Raw genomic sequence first — 13,154 nt, forward strand, 5'->3', positions numbered from 1 at the left:
ATATGGGCTAAGACGGGTATATGGAGTTAGATCATAGATCAACCAAGATCTCATTGAAAGACGGAACAGGCTTGAGGGGCTAAATGGCCTACTCCTGTTCCTATGTTCCTATAATAAAGTTTCAGTATTCTACAGAGAGTGGGCTGGCTAGCTGACAGCAAGGGCACTGGCAGAGTGGCAGGGTTGGGACAGGAATGCTGTCATCCAGAGAGAGGACAACAGGTTCATGTTCCATGGAGCCATGGAACATGAACCTTGCTTCCTCCTGTAATGCGCCACCTTCTCCTGCAAGAAAGTAGTGTGTTGGTGAGTGTCCTGCAAGATGTTTGGGTGATGTGCCTTTCATGGCTGAATAGCTGCCAGTTTGTGTGACCTGTGAGTTGTGGGTGTGTGGCTTGCAACAGTGGTAATGTGCGAGGATGAGAGGAAGTATCTGATTGAAAGAGTTGAGTACTGATTCAAAGAGTTGGTCTATGGGTGATGGGGCATATAGGGAGAGTATAGGGGGAGCAGTGGATGTGGCTAGTGGTGCAGTTGGTAGGAGATGCCAATTGACAGTTGGCCTCACAAACCTTAACCACTCATGTCTAAGCATTGAACTTCCTCCTGCGCTGCATCCATGTTCGTGGTGCTATTTGCCTGGCATTGACCTCGTCCCCTACTGCCTTCCACTGTCTCTTGAGCATATGTCCGGAGGGCCTCTTGCCCCCCTGCGGATATAGGATGCTCCTTCTTCTGTCCACCTCTTGCAACAAGGCCTCTAGTACATCATCAGAGAACCTTGGTGCACGCTCTCTCACAGGCTTGGTACAAACTCAGATCGGCAGATTGGTGGGGTCTGGTATGTAGATTGGGGATGTGGGATTTAGTAGTGAGCAACCTTTATTCAATTTTTCAACATAACCCTTTGTAAACATAGGGCCGAGACCTGCAGCTGTATTTTATGTGTACGATGTCTGATATCCGTTCAGACTCAGTGCGGACCCATTTCTTATATTTTGCAAAAAAGAGGTGCAGGCTGCCTTTAGTCGTGCAGGCTGCCTTTACGTGATGCGAGCCACTCACGCGATAGCGGAGTCCCCCTGCTGGTGAGCTGCCACTCAGCAGCACAGCTAGGTCTGGCTGCTCGCAGGAACCAGGTAAATGACCAGGCAGCCCGAACGTCACGTGCTGCCTGCATCTCAACGACTGGGCGCGGGTTAATCGCACACCGCGACTCCTGTGCCTGGATTCGGGGGTTATCGATTTTAACCCCCGTCAAGCCTTGAGGTGGTGAAGGCATAAATCAGGGTTTTAGCAGCAGAAGGGGAGAAATAGTCCGTGTGGTGAAGGTTCTCCCGCAGTGCTGTTAGGAAGGGAGTTCCAGGATTTTGACCCAGCGACGATGAAGGAACGGCGATATATTTCCAAGTCGGGATGGTGTGTGACTTGGAGGGGAACATGCAGGTGGTGTTGTTCCCATGTGCCTGCTGCTCTTGTCCTTCTAGGTGGTAGAGGTCGCGGGTTTGGGAGGTGCGTCGAAGAAGCCTTGGCGAGTTGCTGCTGTGCATCCTGTGGATGGTACACACTGCAGCCACAGTGCGCCGGTGGTGAATCGAAAATTTATGCCCCTTGCTATCGACCAGTGGAAATAATCTTTCACTATTTACCCTCTCAAGCCATTTCAAAACTTTGAATAATTCAATTAGAGCAAGATGCTACTCTCCTTCTGATACATACAACAGTTCATGGAATGCGGAGAATCAAAAAGGGGAGCAAAATTAGACTTAAAAAATAAAGCAATGTAGTGTTGGTAACTTAAGCAAAATGAAATAGAGGATGTATGGTAGCGTCTGTTATATTATGCTTTCTGCAATTAGACAATCTATCAGAGGGTATACAAGCAACAAACTCCTCAATATGTTATGGTATAAGATCCATGAGTTATATAAATACTGTATTCAATTCAAAGTGTTTTTGTGTATAGTGTGATTCTGCTGGAGTTACTGTGGTACATGTAACATATTTTGTTAACTTCATTACACATTAAGGGACTGGCCCAGTCAATGAAGCTTCTTTGGGGCCAGGTAAAAACGTTATTGAATGGGGAGGATAGAGACTCTGTTATGCTGGAGGAGGAGGGACAAAAAATTGTGTAATAATATTTACGTGGGGAACCTGGTTTGAATGCTATTACTCAGTGTTCTTGCTGTTATAAATTAGACTAGTGCATGCTTTTTCCATGCTTGGAGTGCAAAAGCTTCAGGTAAAAAATCATATCTATTATTTGGCATTTTAATACCATATTTGCAGAGACCTGTTATATTCCAAGAATTATACCCTAATAATAATTAGATACCAAAACTTTATTAATATTTCATTGAATTTTTCCTGGATTTTTTCTTTGCATTTTAATTATTTTATTTAATTATTATAATGATTAGTAAGTAGATGCACATAGTTCAAAGAATTTTGCTCCTTAATAATAATCAAATACTAACATTTTTCAATATGCTTGAATTTATTTTACTGAATTTTCCATATCTGTACAATTATGCAGGCAGTACAGTTCAATGTCATTGGTCAGTGACTCTAAGACTACATGATATGGTTTCCTCCGAGGAACTGCTTATTGTTTTTACCCCAAATCCATGAGACAAATGTTAGATGAACAAAAACTCTTTCAATTTAAGTCAAATCCTAAAAGCGGATGTGCCTAGCTCCAGATCCAGCTCCTGCAATTGCTTTGCCATTTGCTTGTTCCTAGAAAAAAAATGTAACCGACATGTGATCAGGATGTTTTCACATTTCTATAATCTATGGTAGATACTTGGGGATTGAGACTGCTGTTACATTGTCCTACTGATTTGACATTGGTAGCTACAGTGTGAGAAGCACAGTTGGTGTGGTCCCTGTTACATTGATGCTGCCCCTAGCTGCAAATCATGCTCCGCCCAGTAGGAAGAGCTCTACACACATGCTGAGACATGCTGCATTCCCAAATGATTCACCTTTAGTGTTTCAACATAGAAATGAATAGCTGCTTTCTCAACATTAAAAAAGGATCTCCGGTAAGTTCAGAAAGTGCCAGGAATTTTTTAAACTTAGCTTTACAGTGCATTGGTGTCAAACCGAGGTGAGATGGTCTTCATGCCTGAATTGTGCAAAGGCATCATGAAGAAGAAAGATGAGAGCCTCTGTGTTAGATCCATCAGTTTGAATGTTTCTTTTACAAGTTAATTTTCATGGGATTCTAAGAAAACTTTACTGCTTCAAAGATTATTTTATTTAAAGGAATATAGCCTGAATGAAAATATGTTCAGCAAACTTCTTTCAAACGCCTTTTATTTATTTATTTTTCTTCTAGGTATCAAAACCAACCTATTATTAACTCCTTAATGTAGAGGTTTGTAGCCAAAGTGAATAAATCTTCATACAATTAACAATAGAAAATAAATATCACTGGTATAGTGGTGAATAGTAGGAAGATATAAACACCTTGCAGCCTAGATCTTACGCTGTTCCATTACTTTGGTGAAATGTGCAGTGTGGTGGGTTTCTGCTGGGAACTCCGTGTTGGGGGGTGGCGGTGGGGGGGGGGGGGGGGGCGGTTGCAGCAGGATCAGAGGTGATCCCTCCGTTCCCATTTTAATTTTTTTTCAAACTTTTGAAAACAACTCCTAAGCCTAGCACTTTTTTAGCGCTTTAAATTTATAAATGTCCCACTGCCACCCATAGCAACACTGGATGGCAGGGATGAACATACAGTCCTTGCATCCAGCACTGCTTGGCGCAAATACTTTGGATGATATACTTCCATCTTTGCATAGCATCTGCGTACACTCATCCACATTTGGGTAGATATATTTTATGTCCTCCCTCCCCCAGGTCACTTCAGGTGGCGGAAAGTTCTGGAAGTGCCAGGAACAAGTGGAGATCCAGTGGACCAGCTCAGAAGCAATTTTCCACTGCATTGCGCTAGCATTACACTGGCTCCCTAGCATATCTCTACTGGAGAATCTCAGTCACGTGGTCTAAAGTTTGCACAATGAAACTAAACAGATTTTTTTACGTCTAAGGAACAATGCTGCTAAGTCAAGAATCTTCAATCTTTTGATCAGTGACACAATGGCTGACTCGTGATCTGGTGTTCCTAGTGGGGAGTGGCACTCTCAGAATGGAAAAGCATTCATTTAATGGCCGGGAAATCATGGGATGCGGGCCTGTGATTTCTGGCCCCCACTCCAGGTGAGCGCTGCTTCTTATGGGGAACGCAAATCGTGGAATCACCCCAGCAAACTGATCTTTAGTAAAATTAAACAAACAATTCAAATTTTGCCACACCGCAGCACAGGTAAATTCCACTTTTAATTCCAAATGGAACTCCTTCCTGGTGAGTTTGTGTAGTATGCACAGCACTCATTCTGCATACACTAGCTGACCCATATTGTACTAACTCAAACTGACATATCCTAACTTGCACCAAGTCCCGTTCACCCATCGCCCCTGTGCTCACTGACCTACATTGGCTCCCGGTCCGGAAACACCTCGATTTTAAAATTCTCATCTTTGTTTTCACATCCCTCCATGGCCTCGCCCCGCCCTGTCTCTGTATCCTCTTCCAGCCCTACAACCTCCGAGATCTCTGCGCTCCTCCAATTCTGGACTCTTGTGCATCCCTGATTTTAATCGCTCCACCATTGGCGGCTGTGCCTTCAGCTATCTAGGCCCTAAGCTCTGGAATTCCCTCCCTAAACCTCTCCCCCTCTCTACCCCTCTCTCCTCCTTTAAGAAGCTCCTTAAAACCTACCTCATAGACCAAACTTTTGGTTACCTGTCCTAATATCTCCTTATGTGGCTCGGTGTCAAATTTTGTTTGAAAATCGCTCTGTGAAGCGCTTTGGGATGTTTTACTACGTTAAAGGCCCTATATAAATGCAAATTGTTGTTGTTTTACAACATTCTGGTCATCTTGTGTGCCTGGTTCCGTCCAGTAATTTTTGCTCACTAATAAAAATTAAAATAAGACTTACGTGGCCCAAAGTTTCTAGGTTAGGGGAGAGTGTAGGTCAGCAATATCACCTTTCCAGGGCTAAGGACTTCAGATGGGGCCAATTCATGCTGGGCTTCTGCTGGAGAAGTGCCCTGTCATAAATTCTGTGCAGTTTCAGCGTGAGCTGAAGAAGTGCCTTTCCTTCCCAGTGGCAGGCTCATACAAATGACGGAGTGAGGGTGGGATGACGTCACCCATCCAAAATTTTGGGACTTCCAACTTCTGAATGTGCGCTACTGTTTATAAGGCACAGTTTGCCAGAATCCCCTCATCAAGGTGAAAGTACTTGGTTAAAGGGACACTGCTCAACTGACCTTGCTTGTAGTGACTTTTGGCCATATTTTGGTACTCATTGCAGGTACCAAAAAAAAATCTTCACTGTCATACTCACAAAGCCTAGATTTTGCATTACCTTTGGAAAGCATTCTATTTTAAGACAATTACTGAACTTCGATCTGGGAGCTGCTCTGGGAATCCCAATTTACATGTTCTATATGCAGAAGGAGGAGGAGGAGGAGCAGCTGGAGGTTGTTAAGCGAAGCCAAATTAATCAAGCAGTACAAGACAAGAGCCAGACCATCCAAGCAGTACACAGGCGTTATACACCCAAGTGGACTTTCTAAGACCTTTCCCCGCAGCTTTGTCGCAAGAGACTGCGCTTCAATCGTGAAGCTTTGGAGGAGCTCTGTTTGCTGCTGCAGCCAGGTCTGCAACCAAGGTCAACTGCATGGACAGCTCTAATGTTGGGAGAAAAGGAAAGGGCAAATACAGAAACAGTTTGGGTAGAGTTAATAGATGGTAACAGAGGTAAACTATTACTGGGGGATGGAGTAGACCCCCAAGCCACAGTGAAATCCATGATCAGAAACTCTGGGATGAGATAAAGAAGGTGACTGGTAAAGGGCCATGTATAGCAATTGAATATTTTAACTTACCAGGAATTGATTGGGACAATAATGTCTCAACTTGTAGGACAGGGAAGGGATTTCTAGAGTTAATAGAAGACTGTTTTATGACTCAATTTGAAAAAGAGCCAACAAGGAGAGACGACATCTTGGATTTGATTACGAGTAATAGGGACTATCAAATCTCAAGTAGCTGCAATATCCTTTTTGTACTAAGGCAACCAGTACTGTGCACAGTGTTCTAAGTGCGGTCACACCAATGATTTATAAAGTGGCAGGATTACCTCATTATTTCTGCTCAATGTTGACCTTTTAATACACCCAACATCTGACTTATTTTACTCACTGCCACCGAGCATTGTTGCGATAGTTTCAATTTATTGTCAATCAGGACCCCCAGATCTTTTTCATTTTCTATACACATTATTTTCTTTCCATTTTTTTAATCCCCATTTGAAGCACTTTACATTCCTCTACATTGAATTTCATCTGCCACTTGCCTGCCCAATTCCCAAGTATAATCAAATCCTCCTGTAGCTTATCCTGTTCAGCATTGCAGTCTATCACCATCATTAACTTTGTATAATCTGCCAACTTAGCCATTGTGCTTGTGACTCCTAGGTCCAGATAATTTATGACGCAAATACTGTGAAATACTTTGGAGGAGTTAATTCCTTCATTGGGTTCTACGTTGCATTCAGCGCCATCAGAACCTGAGCCCAGGAAATGGGGTGAGGACAAGAGGCAGGGGCATGATGGAGGATGTATACAAGCATGTTTCCAGCCTCTCCATCCCAGATCCACCGGTGGGAGTGGGCTAGATATCCAAGCTATTATTTCCAAAGTGGAAAATAACACTCAATAAATCACAACACAAGCAGGAGTGGCGGGGGTAAGTTACAGATAAGTATTTAGTTTATTTCTTCGTGTTTTTGGTGGTTTGTGTTAAGTATTTAGTTGATTGGTTAGTGTTTTTAGTAGTGGTTAGCGTTTATTTTAGTGGTTAGACTTTCAGTGTTTTAATGTTAGCTAAACAGATAAATAGCCTTAAAGCTAAAAAATCATTTTTAAATAACTGTTAGCTAACATGGCAGGACAACTGGGGCCTGTTGCATGCACATCCTGTTGTCGTGTGGAAACTCCATAACACTTTTTGTGTCCTGAAAGACCACATGTGCAGGAAGTGCCATCAACTGCTCGAGCTCGAGCTCAGAGTTTCTGTTCTTGAGGGGTGGCTGGTGTCACTACAGTGCATACAGGAAGCTGAGAATTTCGTGGATAGCACATTTCAGGAGGTGGTCATCTTGCAGCTGTGGAGAGTTCAGGAGGAGAGGGAGTGGGTGACCATCAGGCAGGCGAGAAGGAACAGGCAGACAGTGCAGGAATTCCCTGGGAGTGTGGCACTCACAAATCTGTTTTCAGTGTTGAATATCAGTAAAGAGTGATGACGCCTCGGGGGATTGCAGTCAGAAACAAATGCATGGCACGGGGGCACAAGAAAGTGTAGAAATGCAGTTGCTATAGGGGATTCGATAGTCAGGGGGATAGACAGGCGTGCCGTCGCAGATGTGAGTCCCGAATGGTGTGTTGCCTCCCTGGTGCCAGGGTAATGGATATCACTGAGAGGGTGCTGAACCTTTTGTGGGGGGAAGAGGAACAGCCAGAAGTCTTTGAAGAAGTAACAGAAAGGGTAGGCAAGGGTAATGTAATAGATGTAATATATTTGGATTTACAAAAGGCCTTTGATAAGGTACCATATAGTAGAATCATGACTAAGGTCAGAGCATGTGGAGTCAAGGGACAAGTAGCAGAATGGATAATAAGCTGGCTAAAAAAAGAAATCAAAGAAAAAGGGTTAAAGGTAGTTACTCAGACTGGCAAAAGGGGAGAAGTGGTGTTCCACAAGGATTGGTGCTGGGACCACTGTTGTTCACCATTTACGTAAACAATTTGGACTCGGGAATCAGAATTACAATTTTGGACGACACCAAATTGGGGGTATGGTTAATACCAAAGAGGACTGCAACAAAATACAGGAAGACATTAATAAACTTGCAGAATGGGTGTGTAATTGGCAAAGGAAGGATAAGAGAGCCACATACTGCATGGATAATAACAGTCTAAATGGGGTAGAGGTGCAGAGGGATCTAGGGGTACAGATACACAAATCACTAAAAGCAGCGACGCAGGTTAATAAGGTCATTTAAAAAAAAGCAAACCAAGCACGGGTTCATTTCTAGATGGATAGAATTGAAAAGCAGAGAAGTTATGTTAAACTTGTATAGAACCTTGGTTAGACCACACTTGGAGTACTGTGAACAGTTCTAGGGGCCGATTTTCGGATGACGGAGCGGTGCGTTGGGGGCGGGGGGCACCTAAAATCGTAGAAATCCGGAGCAGGTTCGGAGCCCGGCTCCAACTAATGCCGATGGGATGATCATTTGCATACCTTGACAGATAGTTAAGGTACTTGAGATATCTGATTGAACCCCTGCCAAAATGTCTACTCAATTTTGAAGGATCCTCAGCATGCTTCCCATGCTGAGGGAAACACTCCCTGTTGCAACAGACATGTTTCAGCCAGCAGCCAGTGGGAGATGCAAATGATTATTTGACAGGTGGGGAGAAAACGGCACTCTGTCATTTCAGACAAAGTTTTGGCTGCAAGACCTTTGTGTTTTCACTCAAAGTTCTTACTTTCCACCCAAAACATATTTACCGACTTTGCGGACCCCCTCAAACTCACACCGTCAGGATTGGGGGGGGGGGGCGCCATGGCTGCATTCACCACTTTATCCGAGGACGAGCAACATCACCAGCCTTGCCAGGCATGGCGTCCACCTCCGCCACGTGGAGCTCCACAACTCAGTGCTGCGCCACAGGCACCTGCACAAAAGCACGGAGGGTAACAACAGAGAGAGCGACGTCACTGGAGGCACTACCCTTGCAACAGGGTCTACAGACCGAGGCTCAGCTTCCTGGACCTCTCTGAGGAGCAGTGCATACGGAGGCTCAGAGTCAGTCGCCAGGTAGTCGCAGACATCTGCAGCCTCCTTCAGGCTGAGCTGCTCCCGGCTGGGCTGAGCAGCATCTTCTTACCTGTCACTGTCAAAGTCACCACTGCCCTCAACTTCTTCGCCTCCAGATCATTCCAGGGTGCCACCGGGGACATTTCCGGGGTCTCTCAGTTTTCTACATACAAGTGCATAAGGCAGGTCACCGATGGCTTGTTTCGCAGGGCTTCGCACTATGTCAACTTCCCCATGGAAGACCTTAGCCAGACGGAGAGGGCAGTGGGATTCCACGCTGTGGCTGGCTTCCCACTGGTGCAGGGCGTAATTGACTGCACCCATATAGCAATATGAGCACCTCCACACTGTTCATCAACAGGAAGGGCTATCACTCCATCAACACTCAGCTCGTTTGTGACCACCACAAGAGATTCCTTCACGTGTGTGCCAGATATCCTGGCAGCTGCCATGATTCCTTCATCCTCTGGGAGTCCAACATCCCGCCCCTCTTCCACGCACCGAACATCCACAAGGGCTGGCTCCTTGGGGACAAGGGTTGCCCCCTGCACACGTAGCTCATGACCTCTCCGAGGAACCCCACCACCGAGCAACAGCGTCAATATAACAACAGCCACATCGCTACCAGGTCTACAATTGAGCTATAGGGCTGCTCAAGATGTGCTTCAGGTGCCTTGATCGTCCTGGGGGAGCGCTCCAATATGCACCAGACAGAGTGGGACGCATTATAGTCGTGTGTTGTGCCCTGCACAACAGAGAGGGGTGCCGCTTGAGGAGGCCCCATCCATGTCTGCCACCTGGCTGTTCGTGAGGCCAGGGAGTCACTGATATGTGAACGGTTCTCCTAACATCAGACAGCGTGAAGACTCCAGTCCTCACTACCTGGAGAGTGCAACGGCAACACCAGCCCCCCCGCACAAAACAGTCCTGCAATTACACATACACCCACTGTAGAGTGACCCAATGGGTGGCATCAAGTATGGGCATTCATGGTGACCCTCAAGAAAGGACCTTATTACAGAAGCCAGTCAAGAATGGCCAAGACGTGGCAGTGGTGGTGACAATAATAATATTTAACGTGCGTTTAACAAAAAGCAAATATAAATAAAAAACATGACCAACCGTCAAACACCCTTGTGCATACCCTTTGTGCTTACAAAACTTTCGCCTTTCACTTCCTACTACTTATATATGGTGCATCCCCTGTGGCTGTAGCAGAGGTAGTGGCAGTTTGCTCTTGCTCATGCCCTGACCGATTAGATGTTTTGGGCCTATGCCCTCTGGGTTTTGGTGCCTGTGAGGGCCCCTCCAAGGACTGCTCCACCTGCACCTGTGCAGGGGCAGACTCGGCCACCTGGAGAGGAGGCAGCATTGCGGGTACTGGTTGAGAGGGGCCAGCGGGGGAGACGTGGACGCTTTGAGTGGCGTCCCCACTTCCATGTCCCCTTTCGCCATCATCCCACACCTGGGCCAGGCCCACACCACTCCTACCACTCTGCTGGACGACAGTTTGGAGGACATGTGTGAAGCCTTGTAAGGCCAGTGCTAGTGCATCTGCCTGCCTGTTTAAGGCGGCAGAATATTGTTCACCCTGAGTCCGAACGGCCGTTGTCAGGGCCTGAATGGACTCATTTGTGAGCCGTGCTTGAAGCTCCATGGAGGCTAGCTTTCCTTCCATCGCAGACATTCCCGCACTTACCCGCGACACTCTCTCAGAGATGCCCTCACATCCCTGTGACAGTATCTCAGAGATTCCCTCTCTTACCTGTGCCACCATTCCACTCATGCAGTAGTTGGACTCCTCCATCCTCTGCACAGCTGTGGAGAGCGCGCGTGGCACATGTTCCAGCACCTCGCAAATGTACTGCTGCCCCTCGATTGTTGTTCTTTTAAAGGATGGCCCCCAGGGTTCAGCATCTGTGTCCAGATGAGCAGAGCCTGGAGAAGAGTGCTCCCACTGATGGGACTCTCCACAGCTGCCCCTGCCACCAGTGTCTGCTCATGCTCATGTGTGTGGTAACTCACCTTATGCGACCCCAACTAACTGCGGACCCACCGAGGTGTGTGTATCTGTGCTGGTGGATGGCTCGCTCAGATGTGATGGTGCACCCTCAGAGGCCGGCAGATCCTCTGAGGAATCGCCCTCCGCTGTCACAGCGGTCGCTGAAGGCCCTGCAAGAGAACAGAAGGCAATATTAAGCATGATCACAGATGTTGAGGTGCTGAAGATGGCAAAGCATGTTAACATCAATTCATATTGTGTGTGCTGAATGTTAAAGTTCTGTCACCAGACGTTTGTCGGGTGCCAGTCTCGGCGTCCCCAACGGACAGGCACTCGAGGGTGCGGCTGAGCTCCAGCGCCTCCTGCACCATGTCTGTGAGCATGACTATCTGTTGTGGCCCCCTTCCGTTCCTCACCCTCTCCCATGCATTCTGAGCTCTCTTCTCCTTTAAGGGGAGAAAGTACAGACGTGTGAGTGAGTGATGGTGACGTGGCCAACCGATGAATGCACTGGTTTGGGTGTGGCTGACACATCAGAGGGTGAGTATGAGACAGAGCCATGATGTTGTATGAGGATTGGGTTGAGTGGTAGTGGTGGGGTGAGTAATAGGGAGGTGAGGAAGTGTCGGTAAGTTGAGGATGAGCTTTGAGTGGGTGTGAGGAGTGATGTGATGGAGTAGTGTTGGCAGTGCAGAATGAGTTGGGGGGTGGGGGCGATGATGTGGAAGGCAGAATGTAGGAGAATGAGTACGTGTACTCACTTTGGCTGACCTAATTAGGTCATTGAAGCGCTTCCTGCGCTGGATCCAGGTGCGGAGGAGTTGCTGCTGCTGGTGACCTCCTCTGCCACCTCGAGTCAATTGTAAACAATTTTACAACACCAAGTTATAGTCCAGCAATTTTATTTTAAATTCACAAGCTTTCGGAGATTTTCTCCTTCCTCCTCGAGTCAGGCCTTCTTGGTGGCAGAGGCAGGCCATTTCCTCCTGTCTCCTCGAGTCAGGCCTTCTTGGTGGCAGAGGCAGGCCATTTCCTCCTGTCTGCTGGGTAGAAGACATCCCTCCTCCTCCTCACCCCATCCAGTTGCACCTGGAGTGAGGCATCACTGAATCTAGGAGCAGTCTATCCCCTGGCTGCTCCATTGTTCTATTTGGGAGTTTGCTCCAGGAGCAGCCTTTGGAGAACTGCCCTTTTACATAGAGCTGCTCAAGCTGACAGCCTGTGATGCAGGCGCGCAGTCCGCCCGCTGCGCAGGTTTCAGACGCCAAACCCGGTAGCCATGTTAAGTGGCTCCAATTTACCCGCGATTGTGTGGGGATGGACAGATTTTATTGGGCGGGTTACCCAGGCGCCCAATCACTCCCCCACTGCCATCCCGCCTCCCTGCTAATATCGGGGCCCTGGTCTCCATATTATAAAAGGGATATTGAGCCACGGGAGAAGGTGCAAAAAAGATTTACTAGGATGATACCAGAACTGAGAGGTTATACCTATCTGGAAAGATTGAGCAGGCTGGGGCTCTTTTCTCTAGAAAAGAGAAGGCTGAGGGGTGACCCGATAGAGGTCTTTTAGATTATTAAAGGATTTGATGGGGTAGATGTAGAGAAGATGTTTCCACTTGCGGGGGAGACCAGAACTAGGGGCCATAAATATAAGATAGTCACTAATAAATCCAATAGGAAATTCAGGAAAAACATTTTTTACCCAGAGATTGGTTAAAATGTGGAACTCGCTACCACAAGGAGTAGTTGAGGTGACTAGCATAGATACATTTAAGGGGAAGCTAGATAAACACGAGGGAGAAAGGAATAGAAGGACATGCTGATGGGTTTAGATGAGAGATGGAGTAGGCTCACGTGGAGCATAAACATCGGCATGGACCTGTTGGGCCGAATGACCTGTTTCTGCGCTGTACATTCTGTGTAGTTCCATGTAAGTCATGGTTCATCTGGGAACCAATGACATAGGAAGGAAAAGGGTTGAGGTCCTGCAGTCAGAGTTTCAGGACCTAGGGAGGAAGTTAAAAATCAGGACCTCAAAGGTAGTAATCTCTTGATTACGCCCAGTGCCACGTGCTAGTGAGTATAGGAATAGTAGGATAAGACTAATGCATGGCTGGAGAAATGCTGCAGGAGGGAGGGCTTCAGATTTGTGGGGAATTGGAACAAGTCCTGGGGCAGGAGGGA

At 46.7% G+C, this 13,154-nt stretch overlaps 1 protein-coding gene across 2 annotated transcripts in view; it reads right to left on the bottom strand.

Moving 5' to 3' along the window:
• Positions 1-2,481: 2,481 nt before the first annotated feature.
• Positions 2,482-13,154, bottom strand: part of si:dkey-205h13.2 (mucin-5AC) — an 80,323-nt gene continuing 69,650 nt past the window's right edge. For both annotated transcript variants that reach the window (XM_067970127.1, XM_067970126.1), the window contains one exon: positions 2,482-2,742. The gene's annotated coding sequence lies outside the window, so the exon portion shown is untranslated. The remainder of the gene's footprint in view (positions 2,743-13,154) is intronic.

The sequence above is a fragment of the Heptranchias perlo genome, chromosome 32 (assembly GCF_035084215.1).
Source record: "Heptranchias perlo isolate sHepPer1 chromosome 32, sHepPer1.hap1, whole genome shotgun sequence".
Lineage (NCBI taxonomy): Eukaryota > Metazoa > Chordata > Chondrichthyes > Hexanchiformes > Hexanchidae > Heptranchias > Heptranchias perlo.